Source organism: Mus caroli, unplaced genomic scaffold (assembly GCF_978045245.1).
Source record: "Mus caroli unplaced genomic scaffold, Mus_caroli_1 scaffold_6, whole genome shotgun sequence".
Lineage (NCBI taxonomy): Eukaryota > Metazoa > Chordata > Mammalia > Rodentia > Muridae > Mus > Mus caroli.
The window spans coordinates 4,867,322-4,892,673 of NW_028227261.1; the positions used below are offsets into that span (position 1 = coordinate 4,867,322).

At 47.3% G+C, this 25,352-nt stretch overlaps 1 protein-coding gene and 1 non-coding gene across 10 annotated transcripts in view; both read left to right on the forward strand.

The window, feature by feature from the left end:
* Positions 1-25,352, forward strand: part of Camta1 (calmodulin binding transcription activator 1) — an 814,691-nt gene that overhangs the window by 424,423 nt on the left and 364,916 nt on the right. The gene's annotated exons all lie outside the window — the stretch shown is intronic.
* LOC115031051 (U2 spliceosomal RNA) lies at positions 1,568-1,758 on the forward strand. The gene has a single exon (XR_003836626.1). It is a non-coding gene; the product is annotated as a U2 spliceosomal RNA (small nuclear RNA).

Below are 25,352 nucleotides of genomic sequence, written 5' to 3' on the forward strand. Positions count from 1 at the left end.
TCTTAAGGAAAAAGTCAAAAGGGGAATTTCACAAGTCGGTGTGGCAATTTGTTGCTTCACTACCAGCACTTAAATAAAAAATCTAACTAAATTCTCTGATGATGTGGCTGAGTCTGCCATTACTCAGTCGCCCTTGGTAGTACAGGAGAAGAATACCAATTTTCTGAAGCAGAAGATGCCAGCTGTCTCTGACCCACAGCCTTCTGGGGACACAGCCCTGTCCTTATCTCCTCTGACGAGGAGCCCTATGTGTCTCTTCTGCACACTGGCCCAGCTCTGGCCGTGACACTGTATATACATTTAGGACCTACCTAAATATTGTTTGAACAAATCTTGAGTTGGTGGAAGTTCTCTTGTAAAGGTCCAAGTAGAAAATATTTTTAAAAATCTGGTTTGTTTTATGTGTGTGGTGTATGCATGTGTACATGTGCAAGAGTATGTGCACATACGCCTGTGTCCATGTGTGTGGATGCCAGAGGTCAGGATCAGATGTCTTCCTTAGTCCCTAGCCACAGTAATCTTTGAGACTGAGCTAGCTGGCCAGTAAGCCCCACAGTCTCTGACTTCTGCCTTCCCCATGGTGTTGGGGACAAAAGCATGCACCATCCAGCTTTTCGCATGGGTGCTGGAGATCTGATCCAGGTCCTCCAGTTTCTATGGCAACATTATATGAACTGAGACATCGTCCCAGCCCTAGACAGAGAATATTTTGGGGTCTGCAATTAGCCAGTCTGTCGGAACAATTCAACTCTACCTTTCGTGTAAACAACCACAGATGATGCCCCAGGAGTGGGTGGGGCTTGTTTTGACGAACCTTTATTTATAAAGATGCACTGTGGGCTGGATTTGGACTTGAGTGCTATCTGCTCATCCCTGTTTTGGATTGTGATTGTTTCTAGAAGGGGTAAGGTACTATGAGAGATGGCCAGAGTTGGGGCGTGGGGGGGGGTATTGTCAGGATGCAAGAAACCCTTTGAAGCCTGAAATTTAAGCCCTGCTGTGTCCCCATACCCATGCTTGCAGCCAGACACTCTCTGTGATGTGTGTGTGTGTGCTGTGAGCAGGATGTGTTCATGTATGTGATTGTGGACATGCACAGAGCATGTATAGAAGTCTTCATCGTCAACCTAATTTGAGGGAGGGTAGTTGGTTGCTCAGTGGATTAAATATATTTGTGTGTGTGTGTGTGTGTGTGTAAATACAATCTCCATCTCTAATGTGTATGCCAGAGTGGCTTGCCAGAGAGTTTGTAGGGATTCCCCTGTCTCCACCTCAATCTCGCCATATGTACAGTGGGACCATAGGTGCACAGGACTATGCTTGGCTTTTGTTTGGGTTCCGGGAGTTTGAACTCAAGTCCCACACTTGCATGGCTTACTCCTTGTGCTATCTCCCCAGCCCCTAGTTAAACACTTCGACTCATGATGTAACAGGGAAGTTGGAACATATTCATTGTCTTTCTTTCTGGTAGCAAAAGGTCCTCGTGGCATAGGCTTTATTTATCTCACACTAAGTTGTCTCCAGCCTGAGAGTCAGGCAGTAAAGGTCTCTTGAAAAAGACACCTTGATCGCTTCTCGGCCTTTTGGCTAAGATCAGGTGTAGTATCTGTTCTTATCAGTTTAATATCTGATACGTCCTCTATCCGAGGACGATATATTAAATGGATTTTTGGAAGTAGGAGTTGGAATAGGAGCTTGCTCCGTCCACTCCACGCATCGACCTGGTATTGCAGTACCTCCAGGAACGGTGCACCCCCTCTGGGGAATAAAAAAAAGAAAGAAAGAAAGAAAGAAAAAGACACCTTGAAAGTAGGGTTCCACAGACACCAGGCTTGTTCCTTGAACCCAGGTTCCACTGTGGAGTGTCGCAGGAGCCCCAGGTAAACCTCAGTGATGTGAGTGTGCCCCAGTGCACGGGGACGGCCCTGCAGAACTGGGTGGGTTAAAGAACCACATTCTCCTGGAGATAGAAAGATGCAGCGTGGGATGTCGTACAGTCCCTCCATAGAGTGGCGACCATGGAGAGGTGCAGATGTAACCTGTCCCCTGCTTAAGTATTTACACAACAGCGTGAGGAAATGACAAAGGGTCCTTTATTCTTCCCTGCCACGACTTATGTGCAGTTTATGATGGATGCGAGATGCAGATGTTTATTACAAAAGCACAAGAAGCGTCGACTCCTCGCGCGAATTGATTATTTAGAATTTATTTTATTAAATATTTTAGGTGGTACGCAATAAACCAAACCTCTGAGGGCGTGACGCTTAATGATTCATGAACCTTCGGTGGTGATGGGGAAATCAAAGATCAGACATTGCCATTTCAGAAGAATACAGATTATTATGAGACCTGGAATGGGTCTCTTGAGACGCTTCCTTAAGGGAACATAGGTATCAATAATTTCTTCTCTACGCAGGACTCCTAATGCTTCACTTACGGAAACATAAATTCCACGGCGAGTGGCTGTGGGGTTTCCCTCCCTCTAGTCCCTCGCATCCTTCATGAAGACGACGATCCCTCATCCTTTTGTTGGTGGTTCTAGTTCACAGCGGCATGTCATGGTAGTTTGCTCCTGTCTAACTTTTCTTTTGCATCTTGTGTGCAATTGTGTGAACTTGCACGTGCCATAGTCAGGGCCACTGTAGCTGTCAGCTTTCGCCTTCCACCTTGTCTGGGACAGTCCCTTTTGCATACAGCATCCTAGCTGGACCTTAAACTCTGAATGATTCTCTTGTCTCTACTTTCCGTCTGGCCGTAAGAGTGCTGGGATTATAAGCATGTGCCATCATGTCTGGGTTTGAAGTGGGTTCTAGAGATTTAAACTTAAATCATCATGATTGCATGGTGGCTGCTTTACAACCCAGCCACCTCTCCTGCCACTCTTTAACTTACAGCCTAAAGATTCCCCGCCCAGGTTGGCCTTCAGCTCTGGAGGAGTATGTGGGGATCAGGTTAGTGTGTGAACCTATGTCCCCTTTGTTTGGAATGTCATGAACGTTCATTGAATTCTTGAAGGGCCCATGAGCACGATTAGATCTCCAGTAGAAACAAGGTTGTAGGGCATTGCCCCTGAAGCCAGTGGGGCAGCAGAACTCATCATACACAAAGTCTAGGCTGAGGTCAGGGAGGGGTGCTCTGTCCACACGTTCTATGGGCTGCATGAGTTACTTTCTGTTGCTCCTGAGTGAGGTAACACAATCACAAAGGAACTCAAATGATATGTACTCACTGATAAGTGAGTGGATAGTAGCCCAGAAACTTAGTATAGCGAGATATAAGATACAATTTGCAAAACACATGAAACTGAAGAAGAACGAAGACCAAAGTGTGGACACTTTGCTCCTTCTTAGAATTGGAAACAATCACCCATGGAAGGAGTTACAGAGACAAAGTTTGGAGCTGAGACAAAAGGATGGACCATCTAGAGACTGCCAAATCCAGGGATCCATCCCATAATTAGCCTCCAAACGATAACACCATTGCATACACTAGCAAGCGTTTGCTGCAAGGACCCTGATATAGCTGTCTCTTGTGAGACTAGGCCAGGGCCTAGCAAACACATAAGTGGATGCTCACAGTCAGCTATTGGATGGATCACAGGGCCCCCAATGGAGGAGCTAGAGAAAGTATCCAAGGAGCTAAAGAGATATGCAACCCTGTAGGTGCAACATTATGAACTAACCAGTACCCGGAGCTCTTGACTCTAGCTGCATATGTATCAAAAGATGGCCTAGTCGGCCATCACTGGAAAGAGAGGCCCATTGGACACGCAAACTTTATATGCCCCAGTACAGGGGAACGCAAGGGCCAAAAAAATGGGAATGGGTGGGTAGGGAAGTGGGGGGGAGGGTGTGGGGGACTTTTGGGATAGCATTGGAAATGTAATTGAGGAAAATACTAGTAAGAAAAAACAAACAAACAAACAAACAAACAAAAACAAAACACTATGATCAAAAGCAACTTGTGGAAGAAAGAGTTTATTTCGGCTTATGGTTCCAGAGAGAGTCCATACTGACCAGAGAGGCATGGTGGCAGGCAGCCAGAACAGGAAGCTGAGAGCTCACTGCTTCAACAGCAGGCAGGAAGCAGAGAATACGACACTTCTCTTGAGAGGCCACACCTCCTGAAGGTCCCATAACCTCCCCAAATAGCACCATCAACTGGGGATCAAGTGTTCAAACACCTGAGCCTTCAGAGGATCTTGCTCATTCAAAGAAGTACAGGGTTGCGGTGGTTTGACTATGCTTGACTCAGGAAGTGACGCTATTTGGAGGGGTTGCCTTGGTGGATCAGGTTTGGTTAAGTTGGAGTAGGTGTGCCCTTGTTGGAGTAGGTGTGGCCATGTTGGAGCAGGTGTGACTTTGTTGGAGTAGGTGTGGCCATGTTGGAGTGGGTGTGGCTTTGTTGGAGTAGGTGTGGCCATTTTGGAGGACGTGTGCCATTGTTGGGGTGGGCTTTGAAGCTCTGCCCAGTGCAGAAGAGTCAGTCTTCTCTTAGTGGTCTTCAGATGAAGATGTAGAACTCTCAGCTCCTCCTGCACCATGCCTGCCTGGACACTGATGACAATGGACTAAACCTCTAAACCTGTAAGCCAGCCCCAATTAAATGTTGTCCTTATAAGAGGTGCTTTGGTCATGGTTTCTGTCCACAGCAGTAAAACCCTCAGATCACAGTGAGCCAGGCAGAAGTTAGTTAGGTCCCATTGCTGAAGACAGCAGAGTGTGGCTGTGCAGCCCACTACCTTGGAACAGTGCTCCCAGGTGCTGTAATGTCCAGCCAGAGATCATAAGGCTGTAAGTGTTTCAGTGTGATTCCCAAAGGGTTTGCCTTGTCTGATCGCTTGAAGTTAAAAAAATGCTCCGTGATTCCTTTTTCTTTGCAAAATCTCAGGCAGAGGCTGTGCAATGTGATCTCTCCCCAAAGAACCACAGGAAGGAATGACAAGACTTACCCCTGCCACGTGCCTGCCCTGAAATGAATGCCCAGTCTTCCCATGTGGAATAAGCTGTTGGCAACCCACCTTCCCTGATTCTGACACTGTTTTATGTCTATAATTAGACCTAAGTGTTAATTTAATGTCCTGTGATACGTGGGTTCCCCCGACCGCTCAGCAGCTAACTCCTCACAAACAGAATTTTGCTTGACTTTCCACACAGCTAATTGGTCCACAAAGTAATGATTCTTTCCGGGTAGTAGTTAACTGCAATGGCTGCTCTTCCAGAGAACCCAGGTTCGGTTCCCAGCACCCACACAGTGGCTCACAATGCTCTGTGATACTAGTTCTCGGAGATCAAATACCCTCTTCCAACCTCTGTAGGCACCAGACCTACATACAACATGTAGGCAAAACATAAAATAGAAATAAATAAACCTTTATCTTTAAGAAAGAAATGAGACTTCCTGCTTAAAAATATAGAAAGAAATAGATCTTTTGCTGGTGTGTGCTTGTGTGTGTTTGTGTGTGTTGTGTTGTGTGCATGTATGTTGCAGGTTCCAGAACATTTGCCTATGCATGCATTTTGAGGCCATAGGTTAATATGGAATCTTCCTCAGTCTGTTACCCCCTTTTTTTGAGGCAGGGTCTCTCTTTCAACCAAGAGTGTCCTGATTCAGCTAGATTGCTTGGGCAGCAAACACCAAGGATCCCCCTGCCTCCATGTCCCCAACAGAGGGATTATGGGAAGGTGCCCATTAACTCTGGGGGACTGAGCTCAGGTCCTCCTGCTAGTGTCATCATCATTTAAACCAGCTGAGCCATGTTGCAGCCCTTGCCACCAACTTTAACTCTTTAATTGCTGCGAGGAGTTGAGTGTTAAGTGGGCAGACCAAGTGGAGCTGGGCTTCCAGTTCCTGGGTGGCTAAGTGGAGGTTTGCGGGGATGGCAGCTCTGAGTTTCTGGTTCCCACATATGCAGAGGCAGAGTCGGGGTCCACAGTCATCCCTGCCCTTGCTCACTGTAGCTTCCTTCCTGATGACATCTTTCTTTTCCTGGAAGTCCCTTAGGTAACTGTACTGACGCGGCTTCGTCCCCAGATTAATGAATATTTTCAGACGCCAAGTGTAATGTTTGGAAATGAGACGAAGCACAGTATTTTGGCCATATATTTCCCCCTTTCGCAACACCTGGCAATAAAATTCTCAGGCTAAATACCAGATGAGAGCGTGCTTCGTTATGTATGGCAATTCTGTCTATAACTTTTTTTTTTTAAAGCCTTCCAGATGGAAGCCTGGTCTAAATGCAGAGAGGCTGAGAAGAGATAAAAAACCAAGTGCAGTTCAGAATAAAGAATCTGTTTTTATACTTTCTTTTGCAAATAGTGTTTGCAATGACATATTGTGAACGGACTGAGTTATAACAAAACCAGAAATGAAACAGAGCTGGGGGTGGGGGGGAGGGAGAACAATTGTCACACTACTTTAACGGATACGACGCAGAGCGACGGTTTTTACACTCAATTAGCTTGCACATTGTGTCGGACACAAACCAGAATGTAGAACGTTGGAGGGTTTTGTTGTTACGTGATTAAGGGAGAGGAGATGAAATAAATTCTGTAAATTACCCTCCCCCCGCCCCACTTGCTTTTCCATCTGAGATGTTTGGTTTTCTTCATCCCTGCAAGTGAGGAGGGGATCCTTGCAGCCGGGGTAGGAGGCAGGGCAAGCAGAGGTCCTGACCTCCAGTCCCAGATGAGATATGGTCCTTCAAGGATCCATCGCTTTCCAATAAAGGTCCGCCCTCTGCATTCTGCTGCATTAACAAGGTGATGCACCAGTTCCCTGCATTTGCTGGTTTCCAGGATTGCACACTTTCCCCATGAGCGAGGAGGAGCAGGCATGTGACAGGGGCCAACAGATGTCAGCTCACATTTAAGGGACAGAAGTATTTCCAAGGCTGCGAGGTTTCCCGGGCCTTTCTTTAATTTCTCTTGCTTCATTATCTGTCTTTGCATTTTTAATGCTCCTAATATGGGTGATATTAAGAACTTCAGCATGGGGTTCTGCGTTGCTCATCTCAGTGTCTGTTAGATGTGAGGGAATGTGGGTTGCTGCTGGCAGGCGGGGGCAGGCGAGCTGGGGGACCCAGCCTGGTGTCTTCGCAGTAGCAACACCAGTCTCCACTGGGAACATCAGGGAACAGAGTCCCTTCACTGAGAATAAACTTAGAGGAGGGTTGTTCAAAGTTCCAGCAGCAGAGTCCCCTGGGGGCTCTGAATTGGCCATGTGGGGGGACTGGCTCCTGCTTAGAGCAGGTCTGTGGGTGAGGCTGGGGATTTGGTGCTGGGGATCCAGCTTTGAGTAGTGAGGACTGGGATGTTTTGAGGGAGGGAAAATGGTGTCAGTCATGTCCCAGAGCAGCTGATCAGCGAGTACCCTCTGCCAGCTTTGGCTGAAAATAACTGACACCAGCGCTGGGGTGTGCCCAGAACAACTCGTGCACGAAGCTTCAGTCTGCCACAGAAGGTGTGTGCAAGTGCCTGGGTCAGACACTTGTCACCTTCGTGTGCAAAAGGAAAGGCCTCCCGAGTGTAGCATGCTTGGCAAGCTCACATCTGATATTCCCAACCACCAGCACTAATCAGAAAACAATGGGAGAAACCTGTTAGGTACAATATCCAATTATAATTATATTTTTTTTACTCCAAAAAGCACATCAAATAAATAATGCAGTTTATGTTACTTCTAGAAAATGCGGCAGCATTGGTTAATTTACATAAATTATACAACTCATTATCTTTGTTTATAAAAAGCCTTAGCAATATTTTGGCTTATGGATGGAAAAGGGGGGAGGGTATCCCCAGACTTCGGTTCCATTTAGCTTTTCTGTACCAGGCAGTCAACATTGCATTTATTTACAGAAAGGGTGACTGTCTGGTAGACCCCTTTCGGGGGCTGTCTTATCCTCATGATGAATGGGGTGCCCCGGACTCACCTGTCCTTCATAAAGAAGCCAAATAAATTCAAGTGAATTAGTCCAAGCATCAGAAGGAAGCTACAGGAATTTTTTCACTTGCCTTTTCTCTGGCTGCCACACCAGCTGGCTGAAGAAGGGGCTTTGGGGTCTGGGGCATCCTGAGTCTCTATGCCAGCTCTTTCTTGGAAATTCTGACAGGCTGAGGCTGGGCAGTGGGGTGACTTTTCTGACATGTCACCTGTGGGTGGCTGGACTCTTATCTGGAGTTTTCTAGACCGGCAACTCCGAGTCACACATGGCTACTGAGGATTTGAACCCCGACGACTCTGTGACACGCGTCTATAGAATCTGTTCCTGGTATAAAAACGTCACGCCTGGGGCTGGGGTTAGCTGAGTGAAGTGTTTGTCCACAATCATGAGTGCCTGAGCTTGAGCCCCAGAAACTACAAGGACAACCTGCGTGGAGTGCCCCATACTTGTAATTCGAATGCTAGAGAATGGAGATGGGTGGATCCCTGAGGGTTCCCTGGTCAGCCATCCAAGCCCAACTCCCGAGTGAGTACCAAGCCAAGTGAGAGACCCTATCTCAATAAACCAAGATACGATGGTACCGGGGGAATGATGCCTGGGATTGATGCCTCTTCATGCATATTCACACATATGCACAAGAACCTGTGCAGAGCGGGCGCTCGAGAGCACACACACACACACACACACACACCATCTGCAGGCTAAAAAAACCCTTATTATTCTTTATTCTTAGAAGCTTTCATACATGCATAAGATGATCACACCCATCCCCCACCCCTCCCTCCAGCTCCTCCTGAGTCCCTCCCAACACATCTCCTTGTCCTGAGTTTAGGGGCCCATGTATGGGTGAAGGGCCATTCAGCGGGGCAAAGGCAAGCTCCCAGCGACCCCTCTAGAGATGAATAGTGCCTTCTTTTTCACTTCACATCTGTCACCAAAACATTATAAACACAGCTTGTATCCTCTACTGGGCCGCACCTGACTAGCTAACGAAGAGGCTGGAGACCCAGCTGGCTCTTCAGCAGCCCGTGATTTAGACTCTGATTCTGATTCCCTGTCCCACCCCACCCTGTATCAGGCTCTGCCTCATAATCTGGAACTGAGGATGCTGCTCAGTGAGAGGGGAAGGCCTTGTCTGCTGTGTCGGTTGGAGATTCGAAGGGCGCACAGGAGAATGGCAGGAGAGAATAAAGCTGAGCTCTCTTCCCTCGACAGCGCTCGGCTGCTGCTCGCAGCTTAAATATTAAAGCTTTGGCTGGTAGATGGAGGAGCCCAGATCCCTGGTTGTTTGGGAGGGAAACAGGAAAATCTGAAATTCTTCTTTGTCGCTTATGCAGATGCGGTAGGTTGGAGAGTAAGCAAGCCAGCCAGAGCCTTCTCTGCCAGGCTGTGGGGCACTGGGGTATGGGTGGGTGGGAGGCAAAGTCAAGGAAGTGATTTCAGTGGTGAGCAATCCTGGACCAGGCTCCATGCCCAGGTTGTCTGTTCTGTGGACATGAGCATGGGTCGCATGTAACTCAGGGCTAATAGGGTTGTCTGGGACACCCCACAGGGGGCATAGGTCTAGCCTCGGACCTGAAACTTGGCTGACCTAGTACCTATGAGAATAGAGAGTGAGCAGTGTATTACACTCAGTGGATAACCGATTATCGGATTCTTCCATCCATTCATTTGAAAACCATGACTTATACCCGCTGTATCAGGGCTTTGCTAGGCACTGAGGAGGGAGCACTGTCCACAGCTACCACACCATCTACCCTACATAGTGGACTTAGTGGTGGATGTAGGAACAGAGAGGGCTGGCATGAAGGGCCCACGCACAGATGCCAACACCGGCTATTGATGATCTACTGGGATCCTGTGGGTCCCAAAGCAGGAACATCCCACTGTCTAGTGACTAGAAAGAACTGTCTTTTGGTGGGTGGATCATTCCCACGGGGGCAGGATGCTATTGATGCTCTAAGGTCAGAGACACCTCAGATGCCCTCCTGCATCGAAGGGATTAGAGCCAGGGGAGAGATGGGCAAGGTGACAGTGGCTGGAGGAGACAGGAGACAGTGGTCAGGAGCTCAGCTGTGGGTCGGAGTTTGGATTCTGTTTCAAGGGTCCCGAGACAGCACTAATGAGGTGTAGCAGGAACCTGGGAGGCAGATTTGAAAATTCTCGATGGTTAACCTCCGTCCTGGGCTGAGTGACACTGGGCAAGCCACTTAAGCCCTCTGGGTGTCAGCTTCCCGTGTGGGAAGTGAAGTTGGGGGAGCAGAAAGAAGGTGTTCCTGGTGTTCTTTATAGGTACTTTTAAAAGTGTCGTAATTCAGAAAGCGCTCAGACCTTGGCCTGTTTTGAGTCTGCTGGGACAGCTCCAGGGTTCACGTCTGAGATCTTTGACTTCAGAGGATAGAAGCTAGAGAAATACTTGGCTTGAGACAGGATCTGCAGGGGAAAGGTTTGCCTTCCTCTGCTCAGGGTGTAACCCGGGCACCTGTGAGATGTCAGAAGGGTCCTGTCTGGGGTATTCTGCATAGTGGCCCACCTGAAACTCCCTGGCGGCTTGTGCCTCAGGACACAAAGTGGGTCATCAGCCAGAGGCTAGCTATGTGGAAGCGAGACAAATGTTCCCGATCCATGGGGTCTGCTGGGATCACACCAACTAGAAGATACCCAGATCCACCGTGAGAGCAACATCTCAGCGGAAAACAAGAATCACGTGACATCGCACAGGGCACACCCGCCGTCACCGTTAGGATAAGAAATCTGTTGTAGGTGGGTAGCTGTGGGCTTTCCAGTAGATTCTTGCAGAGCTAGGAATCCGACGGGGTGGAGCCCAAGGGGGTGGAGCCAAAGGGGTGGAGCCAAGTCAAATGGGTGGAGCCCATTCTTTCCTATACATCTCCCAGAAAGCTTAAAGACCTTTCTTTAATAGTAATGACAACGAGCTCACGTTTCACCTAAACCAACTGGAGTCCACGCAGAGCTGTGTCGGGTGTTAGACAGCAGCTCAGGGCTGTGTGATCTGAAGAAATAAAGGGGCTTTCGTGATCTAGTCAGGGGGGTTTCCAGGCCGCGGCATGGGTGTGCGTGGGCCAGCAGAGCGTAGTAATGGAGTTGCTTTGAAGAAGAGAATGGAGTGTGAGAAGGCAGAGACTCCTGGAGTTTATAGGGAAGACTCTTGAGAAAAATTCTTGAGAAAAACAAAACAAAACAGGGAAACATCCAGGAGTCTTTGTGGCCACTGAGAGCTCGTGGCCAACCACTAACCAGCATGGGCACGTAGTGGTGTGTCACAAGGTTGCTCAAAAGCAAGCCCGTGGTGGTTTGAGTGGAAAAATCTCCTCCAAAAAACTCCTGTGCTTGACTCTTTGGTGCCTAGATGATGGGACTGCTTGGGGAAGCTATGGGACCATCAGGAGGCAGGGGCATAGCTAAAGGAAGTGGCTCACTACAGGGTGGGCCGTGTAACCTGGTCCTGCATCTTGGCCCTTTTCTGGTTCCTGGTCATGAGCAAGTGACCTCATGACCCTGCTACCTGAAACCCTATGCTGTCCTCCACCCTCCACTTTCGGACCCCTAAACCCTTCCTCTCTGAAGCTGCTTCTTGTCAGGCATTTGTCTGTGGGAACAAGACAAACTAACTAATGTAAAACTGTAAGCCAAATATTCCCAGAGCCCTGGGAAATGGTCAAGCTCAGACTAACTTGTTGTAGAGGCCCCAGAATGATCGTGTGTTTAAAAAAAAAAAAAAAAAAAAAAAGCAGAGCAGCAAACGTCATGTGAGCTGCAGTCACGCAACGCCTGACGAAGCAAAAGTCAGCATCCCTGTAAACCATATAACGAGACCCACCATCACCAATGCATTGTTCACAACACCCCAAACTCAATAAAACGTTATTAGGCAATGAAAGAGTCATGACAGTACAGCCATGTCTGGGAGAAAGAAATCAGTCCCTTGAGAAGAGTGGCAAGGGCGTGGGACTCAGAGACACAGGCTTGGAGATCACCAGGTCAGCGTGAAGCCCTCGGTGTGTGTTATACACGGGCCCCCAATTATTCACAGAGAATCATGAACACAGGAAGCAAGGTCGATCAGAAAATGTTATAGTCAAAGTGAAACCTCATCAGATGTGTCCTCTGTGGACACACTATGAATTACCAGCCTCTGGTCACACATACCCTCCATCTCATGGTTTTGGAGGGTCAGAAAATGGGCAGGACTCAGAGAAGCCCTCTGTGTCAGGGCCACTCACGAGGCTGAAATCAAGGTACCAGCCAAAGGCTGGGGACTCCCTGAAGGCTTGGGTGAGGAGGGCGTGCTTGGGTGAGGATTCAGGTTGGTCTCAGGACCAAGGGCTTCATGAAGCTCTTAGCTGGCCATGGCTCATGGGCTACCTTCCCCACCTCACCGTACGGACTTCTTACAGACAGAGTGGTGTTTTCTAGTAAGACAGAAGTCAGTTTCTATACCTAATCTTAGATCTCAATCCTGCTATACAGCGGACATTTCAATTGGTTAGACGCTAGTCACCAATATGCCCATAACCAAACAGGTTAGTGACACAGGGGGATGGGTCCAGGAGTTAGGTTTTATTGGGTCCACCCTAGAGTCTGGCTGCCACCGTAGGCCTTGTAGCAGGTTAGACAGAGAATAAAATGGATCAGAGAACATTGGACCTAAAGCGGTAAGAGCCACTGATCTAAACCGCCCAGGGCAGAACGGGTGGAGGGAAGTGGAGAATCTTAATAAAAAACTACGGGGCAATAGCCCATGAGCTACTGCATGTACCACTGGGGGAAAGACCTCGGGACAGACGCTGTAAAGAGGAGTGGGGTGTGGCAGTGTACTCCTGTAATCCCAACACTTGGGAGGCTGAGGCAGGAGGAAAGTCAGTTCCAGTCTAACCTGGGGGTGAGACCCTGTCTCAAAAGCAGTCAGCAACAACAAAAACATTTTAAAGAAATACTGGTCACGATTTCCCCAAATTTGATGGGAATTGTAAAAATCAAATGGAGCCTAGATACTCAGTGAACCACATCATATTATAAATACAAAGATGTCAACAAAAGCAATAAAAGTTAATTCCTGAACACCGGCAATGAAGAGGAGAGCTTTCAATTAGGGGGGAGGAAGGGCATATTATACAAATAAGAAATACTACTATTTTTTTATTCCAAACCTCACAAAATAAGGCTATGCAGCCAAGAGGAGAGACCCCCTCCCCAGCCTGCAACTCTCTACTCAGTGAACATATTCCTTTCCTTTCCTTTCCTTTCCTTTCCTTTCCTTTCCTTTCCTTTCCTTTCCTTTCCTTTCCTTTCCTTTCCTTTCCTTTCCTTTCCTTTCCTTTCCTTTCCTTTCCTTTCCTTTTTTTCTCTTTTGTTTTTTCTTTCTTTCTTTCCTTTATTTATTATTATTATTATTATTTTGAGACAGGGTTTCTCTGTGAGGCCCTGGCTGTCCTGGAACTCACTCAGTAGACCAGGCTGGTCTCAATCTCAGAAATCCGCCTGCCTCTGCCTCCCAAGTGCTGGGATTAAAGGTGTGAGAATGGGTGGAGGGAAGTGGAGAATCTTAATAAACTACGGGGCAATAGCCCATGAGCTACTGCATGTATCACTGGGGGACAGACCTCAGGGATAGACGCTGTTTGATCTAAAACAGCTGTCCAAACCTCCTCTGAGGAAATTAGAAAAAATAAATTAAAAACAAATGAGACTCAAAAAGAACCAAAGGAGGGCCTGCCAGATCGATGCTCTTCTTCCTCTGCCTCCCAGCAGAATGTTGTGCCAGAGCTGTGTGTCTGTAGGGCAAGAGGAGTCTCTCTAGGGCATCATTAAGGATGGATAGGTGGAGCTTTGGTCAGAAAGGATTAGAGTCTTTTAAAAAAGCTATCCTAGTGGCTCAAGAGGTGGCTCAGTGGGTAAGAGTGGGTGTATTGTCTGCCAGAGGATTCAAGTTTGTTTCTCAGTCCTTGCATCAGGAGCTCACAACCACCTGTAACTCCAGCTTCAGGAGATCTGGCCTCCGTGGGCATCCACATGCACACACACACACACACACACACACACACACACACACACACACACAGGCATTTGCACAGGAATCCACAACAGAAATCAAATTTGCTGGCACTAGAATCATAGAACCACGAGAGAATTTCTTTCTGGTATCTGTGCACACAGCCCTGTAGCTTCATGTTAGAGTAGCAGCTGAGTAGACAGATACAGGGCAGATGAAACAAAGTGGAGACTCAAGACAACAACAGAGAAAGCCCATGTCAGCAGAAGTTAGTTCTTTTGAATATATCCAGCCAAGGCTGGGTGTGGTGATGCACACCTTTGATGAGGCAGAGGCAGAGGCAGAGGCAGAGGCAGAGGCAGAGGCAGAGGCAGAGGCAGAGGCAGAGGCAGAGGCAGAGGCAGAGGCAGAGGCAGAGGCAGAGGCAGAGGCAGAGGCAGAGGCAGAGGCAGAGAGGCAGAGGCAGAGGCAGAGGCAGAGGCAGAGGCAGAGGCAGAGGCAGAGGCAGAGGCAGAGGCAGAGGCAGAGGCAGAGGCAGAGGCAGAGGCAGAGGCAGAGGCAGAGGCAGAGGCAGAGGCAGAGGCAGAGGCAGAGGCAGAGGCAGAGGCAGAGGCAGGTAGATCTCTGTGAGTGTGAAGATAGCCTGATCTACACAGTGAATCCCAGGCCAGCCAGGGCTACACAGTGAGACCCTGTCCCAAGGCAGAACAAATGGCAGCTGACAAACTGAGGTTGTGGAGAGAAGATGATACTATGGATCTTGTAAAATAATGTTTCTGCTGGGAAGACAGGGACAGCTTCCCAAAATATTAAAGTTATGGTCACCCCATGACCCATAAATAAAATGACCCAAGGGACTACTATAGGGAAGGAAAGAGAGGACATCTCTGTGAACTCTTAGGAACAGCGGGATTATAAAAAGAACTACTAGGAGCTGCTTTGGGCCAAGAATTGAGGGGACCTTGGGGACCATCCAACTGTAGGTCGGTAGTTGACTGCTGTAAACGAATGAGCATAAGTGGCCCAGTACATTGAAGGTAACAGAATTAATCAGTAGCAAAAGAGGTATCTCAGACACTCCCAGATACTTGGAAACTAAACAATGATAAAAGAAACAAAAATCACAAAGGAAACTAGGTAACTCTTTGTTTTGTTGTTGTTGTTGTTTTAATGAATGGAAACTCACAGCCGATGTAGCAAAACTGTGGCTGTGGGAAAGTGGATCTTCGAGGGAGGTTGTGTTCTCAGTTCTTCTTTGAGGGTGCATAGAAATCAATCCGTCTCATCTGCATGAGCAAGAGTTTAGAAGATCAAACAAGCTTTTCGGTTTAGCAGGTGGAAAAAGAAGAGCTGATTAGTATCAGAGTAGAAAAATAAGATGAAGAGCAATCAGTGGACTTAGCTAGATAAAACACTGGCCAATAACAACTGAGACAGGAAAGGTTTGTATGAAGCGCATGTGTCAATTACAGCCCATCCTAGAGGGAGGCCAGACAGGCTGGGAGCCTGGAGGTAGGAGCAGGTAGGGAGGCCACAAAAGAGTGCTGAGTGCCGGTTACTGTCATCTCCCCCATGGCTTGTTCAGCCTGCTTTCTTATAGCACCCAGGACCATCAGCCCAGCGGTGATCAGCCACGCTGGGATGGGCCTGCCCAGCCCACAACAATCGTTAGTTAAGAGCCCACAGACTTTCCTACTGGCCAATGTGACAGAGACATCTTCTCTGTTGACATTCCTCCTTCTCAGTGGTCCTGGATTCTGTCACATCGACAAAATCCCAACCAGCATGTCAATGAAGCAGCAAGTGAACCAACAACGGGAATTATCTACCAGATGAGTGATAAAGGCAAAAGGTCGGGAGGGAGGATGCGCTGCGGGCAACCGGAGGAGCTGGAGAGGGAAACGGGAACTAGCTGTGATCATATTTCAATGTATACATGTGCGGAATCCCCAAAACTAGAAGAAAAGCGGTTCAAAGATCAATACATGGATAAATCTAGAGCTAATGTGATCAAGAAACAAAGACAAAAACAACAAATGATTAGTATCATGAATGAAAAGTGGCCCCGTTGGGAAAACTGTATCCAGTGTATGTAAGAGAATAGCACAAAACCGTATGGTGATTAATTGGGTAGCACGGATAGAATGGGAAACTGTCTCAAAGAGCAAGAAAAAATAACTAAGGTCTGCACAATAAGAAACAGAATATCTAAGTCATTCCATGTTTATTAAAGAAATTGATTTTATAATTATAAAACTTCCTATGAAGAAGACCCTCCCATGCTGAGTTCTGTCAGACATTTAAGGGGAGAACAATGCTAACCTTACTGAACACGGTTCAGGAAAGAGGAAGATGGAGCGCTTCACTCAAGAAGTTCATTTCACAAGGCTGGAATGGTTGATCATAAGTCAAGACCGGGGCGTTACGAGAAGACTACAGACCGATAACCAGTGGGGACGTAATTGGAAAAACCCTTACTAGTGTATTAGCAAAGGGGATGCAGCTTCGTGTGAAGAGAATAATTCACCGTGATTAATAGGGTTAACTGGGGATGTGCGAGATTGATTTAACATTTGAAAAAAATCGATGTAATTGCCTGTGTTCAGAGAACAAAGGATATCGACCATATAATCTTATCAACAGCTACGGAAAATGGCATAATTGTGTATTCATTCATGATTTTTAAAAACTCTCAGCAAAGTAGGCATAGAGGGATTTCCTACTATCTGATAAAGGACGTCTCAGGATGGAGAGACCTCAATGGGTAAAGTTCTTGCTGGGCAAGCATGAGGTCCAAGTTTGGATCCCCAGAATTCACATGAAGCCAGAAGGGTAGGCTCATAGGCTCGGCTTACCTACCGCTGTCTGGGTTGGATGCAGCTTTCTGGGAGGAAGTGTATCACGGGGTGGGTGGGGCTTGAGAGGGCGTAGCCTGCCCTGTTTCTGGTTTGCTTTGATTGCCATTGGAGATGTAAGCTCCCGGCTCATGCAGCTGTTAACTGGCTTACTGTTTGTTCTCACGCCTCCTAGACAGGATGGACCCTTATCCCTCTGGAACCGTAGGCCCAGATAGACTCTTCTAAACGATACTTTTGGTCATGGAATTTTCTCACAGCAGCGTGAACGTAGCTAATACTAAAGTAACGGGGTAGAGACAGAGAATTCTTGGAAGCTCATGAGCCAGCAGACTGGGAGGACACAGCAGTAAACAAGAGACCTCGTCTTGAACAAGGTGCACGGTGAAGACAGTTACCTGTGTCTGTCCTCTAATCTCTACACCTGGACTGTGTGTGTGTGTGTGTGTGTGTGTGTGCACATGTGTGTCTCAGTGTGCACATAAGTGTGTACATGTGATATATATATATATATATACATAAATGTATATATATGTGTGTGTTGTGTGTGTATGTATAATGTGTGTCTGTGTGTTCCCACATATATACACATATGTACTTTTTAAAAAATAAACATTTTTAAAAGTCTGCTGTGATGATCGTAACTAGCATTCTGTTGTTGTGTTAGAAACGGCCTTCTGTCACTTCACCCCAATGCTGGCCTGGGGGGAGGGTTTGCAAGAAGCTCAACATACAAGGACAAGTGCTGAAAGGCATTATGGGTGGGAAAGAGTGAGTGTTGTTTGTTGAAAACAGTGATAACTCTATGAAAAACTGACTTGAACTGGTAGATGAATTCAGAAAGACCACTGGAAACCAGGTGAATGGATAAAAAGCAAGTATGTTTCCCAAGAGTGACAAGGATCTGTTAGAAAACAGAAGTCAATAAAATACACTTTGGGACAGTGGAACACATTGAAATAGTCTAGTATGAAGTTAGCAAAATATGTAAGCACTCAGCATTTGAAGCCATAAATACAGTTGAGGGAAAGGACTTTCAGTGGAGAGGTATACATGTTCATTGACTAGACATACCATGTTCATGGGGAAGGACACACCATGTCCATGAGCTGGACACACTATGTTCATGGGGTAGACATACCATGTTCATGGAGTAGACATACCATGTTCATGAGCTGAAAATACCATGTTCATGAGCTGAAAATACCATGTTCATGAGCTGAAAATACCATGTTCATGAGCTGGACACACTATGTTCATGGGGTAGACATACTATGCTCATGGAGTAGACATACCATGTTCATGAATTTGAATACTTGGTGTCCTTCAGGTAACAATTTCCCCCCAAGTTGATCTGTATTTGCAATGTGGAAACTCTACCTACTTGTCATATGGACATTAGAGTGCTGACTCTAAACTTTATATAAAACATGCTTTGAGTAGTGTCCTGGCTAGTTTTGTGTCAACTTGACACAGCTGGAGTTATCACAGAAAAAGGAGCTTCAGTTGAGGAAATGCCTCCATGAGATCCAGCTGTGGGACATTTTCTCAATTAGTGATCAAGGGGGAAAGGCCCCTTGTGGGTGGGACCATCTCTGGGCTGGTAGTCTTGGGTTCTATAAGAGAGCAGGCTGAGCAAGCAGGCTGAGCAAGCCAGTAAAGAACATCCCTCCATGGCCTCTGCATCAGCTCCTGCTTCCTGACCTGCTTGAGTTCCAGTCCTGACTTCCTTGGTGATGGACAGCAGTATGGAAGTGTAAGCCAAATAAACCCTTTCCTCCCCAACTTGCTTCTTGGTCATGATGTTTGTGCAGGAATAGAAACCCTGACTAAGATGAGTAGTTAAGTGGATTTATACAGACAAAATAAATGTGTAAGAGTTACACTTCTGATTTCAATAGTGCAACTAAAGGCACAGGAATTGGGACAGGGCAAGGAAGGTGCTTGGGGGAGACCTTCCAGAGAGATATGGTTTTAAAAAGGTAATTACATTTCTATGAGGAAGGTTATGCTTGCCACATGCCACATCATGGCTGTGGAGGTCAAAGGACAGCTTATGGGAGCTGGTTCTCTCTCTCTATCATGGGGTCCTGGGGATCAATTCATGTAGTCAGGTTTAGCAGTAAGTCCACTGGACTCTATTTCAATCAAGGAGCTTCTTTCTAAAGGCCTCCGTGATACGGTGTACTTGACCTAGTTGCTGAACTTGAAGCTGCTACACTTTACCCTGCCAGTGATACCTCTATACCCATTCAGGAATTCAGTTCCTGCTCTTAATGAGAACCCAAGTTCAGTTCCCACCAACTGTTTTAGGTGGCTCACAACATGTAGCTCTGTCACTCAGCCCAAGGAGAACTGAACAGGGAGGGGTGCCTTCACCCTGGGCTTGTGGGTACTGCAGTTGGCAGATTCCTGGCCCACCAGTCGGCTCTTTAATAACAACATCAATGACGAGAAAAACACAACTGAGGGTATGCCCCTTGCTGTGCCACGCAGTTCTCAGGTGATAATTTTTCATTAATTGCGCGTTGTCTGACCAATGATGAACAGGCTCCACAGATTTGTATGTAATTCATGCCACTTAGCTCATCAGAGATCCCTGCTCACAGACAAGACCCTAACTCTCAAGCTCAGCCTCTTCCAGTGGGTCCTGGATTTTCTACTTTAAATGGCAAAGGTTTCTCCTTCCAGTCGCCTGGATTTGGGGGGTTTATTATTCTTGAAATATTTATTGAGCATCTTACAAGAACCAAGAGAGGATGTATGGGGACTGACCCCATCCACTGTCAGAAGTACAATTTAACCACCTAATTGATTGAGAAAACTATATCAGCTATTGCAAGGAAAAGTACTAGAGGTGTGAGATCTTACAGCAGATGGTCAGCTTGTCTGGGGACTTATAAAGGAGGCATGGAAGATGGGGTGTTTCATTGACACTGTCAGTGAGGAGAGGGGAGCAGCAGAGAACCAAGGGGCAGCATATGCAAAGGCCCTGGGGCACCAGAAGGGACGTGTGTTAGAGGAAAGGCATGAATGTCAGTTGGTGTACTTGCAGTGCAGAGCCTGAATGGGGCAGTGATGAGAAAAAGGTTGGAACTAAACTTTGCATGGCTCATGAACCTCAAAGGAATTTTTAGAACTTAAGCTGAGAACGGGGAGAGCCACTGGGAGATACTAAGTGTGGGAGTGTTCTCATCTAGTAGTTGTTTTGAATATGTACTGCATGGAAGATGGGCAGATGCCGGGTGCAGACTCAGATCTGAGGGCTTCTCCTTTTATTGCTCAAGATGGAAGGACCCTGCCTCTCCCTGCTTCTCCCCACCACTCACTTTCTGCTCTGCTAGTGTAGCTTTTAGTCATTTCCCTTTCCCTGATCAGTTTTGACATTTCGGGCCTCAGGCGCTGGAAGTAAGAAGCTACAGATGGCTTAGACCTTGGAGCCGCAAAGTCAGGGGAACCATGGCCCCAAAAGCTGTCAAAGTCACAGGAGCCATCTTTAGAGCTGCAGATACCGCAGCAGAATGGCAAGCAACCTGGCACGAGGTGAAGCTGCTCTGAGCAGCCCCAAGCATTGTCAGAACACCGTAAACAAAATGACTAGGTTTCCGCAGAGGTAACCTGCTGGCCTCCTGCCCGACGCTTTCCACAGCGCCTGGGGCCCAGATCTCTCCACCAGCATCTGTTTTTGCTACTTCGGGAACCCACCAAGCAAGGCCGCCGGGTATCATGGGCTTGAATGCTAAAAGGCCTCAATCAAAACCGGGCTGGGTTCTGAGAGCTCATCTTCCTATGCCTGCCGCAACAACCAGAGGCTCGGCACTTGAGGGAAGTCCCCAGGCTGAAGAGGACCAGTTCTTGTCCTGGAAGGGAAGTCAGGAGATGGACCCCCAAGTAGGCAAGACTACGGGGTGGGTGGTGGTGGGGAGGAAGGGAGCTGCCCCCAGGGCGGGCCCGTCTGTGATGGTTGCAGAGCACCACCCTCACAGGCTATTCATCCTCTGCTGGATGTTTTTCTTCCCACAAATTTCACAGATGCTTGGCTTTAAACAAACAAGCAAACAAACAGACAACAACAAAACCCGAACAGTCCTATCAAGGCATGGGATTTAGCCAGGTGTTGCAGCCCTGTGTTCCGTCCCCAGCGTGGCAACCGTAAAGCACTGGAAACCCCGTCGCAATGACAATAACGAGACTCACCTGCCTGTACCCTCCCTCCCTCTGGCTATCAGACAACGGGAAACGAGTGGACCCGGAAGTTGGGATTTGCCCCAGGTGTGCCTCCCAGGGAGAAGAAAAAGGCTGAAACCATATGGCAGCCAGAAGGGAACTAGAATTCTAGAAAGAGGTTCCACACAGTTCTGACTACCCATCAGAGACGGGAGCCGAGGCAGTGGTGGCTGGACCCCCACACACCTGGACCTGAAACCACTTAGTTACAGATAGATACCTCTTGCCTTCTGTTTAAACCTAAACCTCATGTCTAGACCCTCAAAGCTAGAGTTGGGGGTCACGACACCTCTGTGTCTTTTCCCGATTCGGCCATGTTCTTCTTCCTGTGCCTTTTGCGGTTATTTCGCTAAGTGACCGACAGAGGCTGTGCTGCTAAGCCTAGATTGTTATGTCTGCCAGGATCCAGGCTTCGACCCTTTGACTGTTGTGATAACAGCGGCCCCCTGTAACTACAGCACCAGGGGACTGACATCCCCTTCCGACCTATATAGGCACCTGTACTCACGCACACACACTTAAAAATAAATCTTAAGAAACAATAATAATAATAAAAAAAAAGATTGGTGGCTGAGTCTAGGTTGCTATGGTTACCAAGACCCGGGCTATGGTTGCAACCATTCCAGTAACAAATAATACTGTAATATTAATACTAATACTCGTAAATGGCCAGTACCCAGTCTCTGGGTCTAGCTAGCTAGACTGCTGGCACACTGGATGCCTGCCCTCACACTAGTTTCCTCTGCCCTTCTGACCTTCCCAGTCAGTCAAAAGTTCCCACCCTATCTCCACATCTCAACAGTGCACCCCTAGGAAGGAAGTAGAGCAACCCGTCTCCTCAGCTTCCTCTTGGCCATCTTGGGTGATGCTATGATACTTCCCAAGTCCCCTGCTTGTGCACTAGGCCCTTCTTGCTCTACAATGGGGATCTCAGGCCTGGCAACTGTCTCTGAGATTTACAGAGACGGGCTGCAGTGGATGCATGCTGCAGAAGGAGCATGTGGTGGTGGCGGGATGCAATGGTGGCCACGGTGCCCATGTGGGTGTCATGGAAGGCAGCAAGAGCCAGCTCACCTGGGGAGGTTGAGTGAGAAGTGCCTTATGGCATGGGTTCACAGTGGCTGCTCAGGTAATGGCTTCCTAGTTGGCTATGTCACCTCCCTGTTCAGTAAACAGCAGCTCAGGTAATAGCAGCCTTCTGTGGGAGGCTTGTAACTCTCGTTCCATTCCACCCAGGAGAGCTCTGCATTTTGCATTTTACATTTAGCATGTAAAAGCAGTCTCTATGTAAATGATCTCCGAAGGCTCTTGGTGGACTAATGGCATTAGTGTCTGCATGGATAGAAATAGTCTTTATAATTGGCAACAGGGTGCGCCTCAGAGAAAGACACTGGTGCTGGAATCTGTATGCTTTTAAAGTTATTATTATTAGAACCAGATTAAGGGAGAATTGATGAAAAGCAAAAAACAAACAAACATAAAAAAAAAACCCAAATGTTTTCTTAACAAGAATCCCAAATGTGACAGCACACGTTTGTTTTGACTTAAAGAGCCAGACTCTACAAACACAGACCGAGTGTTTCCACTGATACACTTCCTGAAGGAGAGAACAGAGAGCAGGCACATCATGGCGACAGTCTGTTTTCTCTGGCCAGATGCCACTCCTTGCTGGGACATGGGGTCCCTCTGGCCCTGTCCCCAAAGTGCCTTCTGTTAAACGTATTCCAGAGTATTTATTTATTTATCATTTGTTTGTTTGTTTGTTTGTAAGTTCAAATATGAGTAGTACTATATTTAAATCATTTTCAACCCTCGCTCTCACACACACCCCACTCCTTGTGTCTCCCATCTCAAATGCATGACCTCTTTTCCTATAATTATTATTGTTTTACACACACATACACATGAATATACACACACATGAATACACACACATATACACATACATACACATGAATACACACACACAAACCCTACTGAGGCCATTTAGTGTTGTGTGTATTTATGTGACCTTGAGATTGCATAACCTCCCTGGAGAAAAGAGATTTTTCTCTCTCTCTCTCTCTCCTCTCTCTCTCTCTCTCTCTCTCTCTATCTCTCTCTCTCTCTCTCTCACACACACACACACATTATAGCTCTTCATCTAGGGGTGGGACTCTGTCCAGCTACAGTCTAGTTTTTAAAACACAGACTGATCATTTTTTAAAATTTAATTTAAGCTGGGCAGAATATGCATCTTGAATATGCAATTCAAGAATCTCTTTTTAAAATAGCCTTCTGAGCTTTGAGGTTTCCAGCACCTATTTAATAGGTCAAGGTGCATTACAGTTAATGTCAACGGCCTGGTCTGCCCCATGGAGAAGATAATTGTTGCAAAAACAAGCAGATGATCATCTTCCTAGGTAAGTAAATGTCCCGAGAAATCGGATCCCAGCCCCTGCAATGAGAATCCTTTATGAGTTAGGTACCTAAGCAGAGAGAAGTCAAGACAGAGAAACAATCAGAACAGTAAGTGTGTCCTTAAGTGAAAGAATTAATCATGCTAAATTAGAAAAAAGTGTTAAAAATAGTTTCAAACTAATGCAGATCCTGAGTACCAACATAATTGCACCAGCCTAATTCGGCATTAAAAAAAAAATCTAATGAAATATTTTCATATCGCCGACCATTCAATTTACCAGCTTGAGTTAGTTGCACAAGGTAGTAAGTGGCTTTTAAATTACCACAGCGATGCCTTCTAAATCCGTGTTTGGTTTGGGGTTTTGGTTGAAGATGTTTATGGGAGGAGAAAAATGTGTGTGTGTGTGTGTGTGTGTGTGTGTGTGTGTGTATGATTCATGGACTGATTCTTTCTTTGTAGATTGGGTAAGAGAGAGCCCTCAGTCTTGCCAGCCCTAATCCCAGAACAGCCCTATCCCCTTCTGGGGCTGTGCTTCTTGGGCACAGGGCTCTGGGTTATCCTGAGATGAGGTACCCACAGTGGTTCCGTGGAGACTTCAGGGGTGTAGCAGTCCCTAGGACTCTGCACCCCAGCCCTTCTTTGTACAATTGAAGGATATGATCATGTCACCGTTATAGCAGAACTGTGCGGGCACATTTTCTGTGGACTATCTTGTTTACTGACGGAGATAAGCATTTGAACATAGAATCTGTCCTAGCATGCCTTTCCACGGATCCTGCAAGTTCAGTGCCCTGGCACCTAGCTCAGAAGAGTTTGGGTCCCTGGCAGCTGAGATGAGTCTCCGCCATATTCGGTCTGCTCTGTGCCTGACCCCAGCCTTCTCCTCCACCCATAGAACACCCTTCTTGTTCTTTGTATCTGTCACCTTGCTGATAACTGCCACAGATGAGGAGGTACACAGTCTGGATGAGCTCGGAGCCAGCTTCCATCTCCTACCTAAGGAGGGCTTGTTCCCTCCCTCCTCGGGCTAGCTTGGGACATCTGATAATAGCCTATCTTACTACCATTAAAGCCCCTTTTGATGCTTTCTTTGATCCAGAAAACTGGTTCCCCGTGACCTCTCTCACCATCTGTGAGCTGTGGTTCCACTGGAGGCTGTGTGGAGCAGGTTGTATGGGCAGGGAAAGCCAGGCTGCCCACCCTCCTTAAGCAAGCCGCCCGCCCAAGGAGGGTGTGAACATCGTCACCTGGGGACAAGGGGGCTTGTGTTTGTTGCCTTGAGCCAGGAAGGATAGATGACAGGTAGTGATCAGGATAGGGGATAACAGAGTGCCTGCCACATCTTGCAGTGGGGTTGATGACAGGGATCCAGGATGATCCGACTTTTCTACGAGGAAACATTCAAGCCAATTACAGTACTCTACAAATATATGTCGGTGCTTGATTATAGAGGAGAACCCGAGAGACAGAAAAGAAACCACGTGTAAGGCAGTGTCTGTACCCCCGTTCCTGTAGGGTTCTGTACCACTCCCCTGCCCAGTCTTCTATGCAGGGGCTGCTCTGAACTATCTGTCAGTGACCTGCAGGCTCACCTTTCTCTGCAGTTCCCCCCACCCCCCCCCCCCACACACACACTCCGCTGTTAGCATCATCTGCCTCCTGGTATCTGTAAAATGGGTGTGCTGGAGAGAAATACCAGTATTCACATGGGTAAAATGCTACAAGCGACCTGGCCGCAGAGCTAGCTCGTCACATGTCATTTATTGCACCCTGTGTGTATAGTCGGGGCTCACTGTGGGGAACAGAACGGATTGACTGAAGACATATTAAAAAGGGCCCTTGGAAGACAGAAGGAGGAGGATCAGAGGTTCAAGATCATGGTTGGCTACCCAGTCAGTTAGAGACCAGCCTGGG